The sequence below is a fragment of the Mustela erminea genome, chromosome 10, assembly GCF_009829155.1.
Source record: "Mustela erminea isolate mMusErm1 chromosome 10, mMusErm1.Pri, whole genome shotgun sequence".
Classification (NCBI taxonomy): Eukaryota; Metazoa; Chordata; class Mammalia; order Carnivora; family Mustelidae; genus Mustela; species Mustela erminea.
This window is the reverse complement of record NC_045623.1, coordinates 88,548,616-88,549,719: the sequence shown is the minus strand read 5'-3', so window position 1 is coordinate 88,549,719 and position 1,104 is coordinate 88,548,616.

The following is a 1,104-nucleotide window of genomic DNA, read 5'->3' as shown; positions in this document are numbered from 1 at the left end:
ACACTATTATGTTTCTCTTAGTGTCAGATACACATGACTATTTAATAGCTTTGCAACCTTGGGCACATTGCTTAACTAACTCTGTTTCCCCAGTTGTCAAACAGAGACTAAAGACTATTTGGAAGGTGCTGCTTTAGAATGTTCAAAAGCACCTATCAGGGGCGCCTGGGTGGCTCAGTGGGTTGAGCCTCTGCCTTCGGCTCAGGTCATGATCTCAGGGTCCTAGGATCGAGTCCCGCATCGGGCTCTCTGCTTGGCAGGGAGCCTGCTTCCTCCTCTCTCTCTCTGCCTGCCTCCCTGCCTACTTGTGATCTCGCTCTGTCAAATAAATAAATAAAATCTTAAAAAAAAAAAAAGCACCTATCAACAAAACGTAACCCACAGCAGATATTCAAGTAGAGTTAATTTCTCTCCTTCCCCAGATAAGGACATTCTCTCTTCAAGTCCATAGATTTAGAGATTCTTGGGAATTGTTCAAAGTACACGGAACATTTTGTGTAGATGTATGTGGTGTGCTTTTCTTGGAAATAAAGGCCACAGTTTAACAGATTCACGGTGGCCAACGACTTCCCTAAAAAAAGAGCTATAGATTGTCCTCCCTGCAATGTCAAATCTCTTTTGCAGGGTACCGGATTTTTTGTGGATGTTTTTGTTTTTTGGGCACTCTCTTTGTAGTCCAACAGAGGATAACGAGGTCCCTGCTGGTAGTGGTGGTGGTGCGTATTTCTCGGGGGAGGGCCCCCATGAAGTTTCCCTGGGGGCTGTGACCCCTATCAGGATACCCACCCCTCCATGGGGGTGGGGTGCCATTTGCAGCTGGGAGGCAGGTTTATTCTGAGGTCTCTCGCATTCCAGGGGTGACTTCTTCATTGAGAAACCGGCTTTTGTGGGTTTTCTCCAGCTAAAGCTACTCCCTCCAGGTGTTAGTCAAAACCTCGTGGCGCGACCCTGGCCGCCCCCACCTTCCTATAGGCCCCAATCCCGAGGCGATGGGGGCGGGGAGGCCGCACTCGCCGCTTCCGCTCCTCCAGCCCACCAGAGGGCACTGCGGCCTCGTCCCTTCCTTCCCGGAGTGCTTCGCGCCGGACCCCTTCCGCGTGGGTG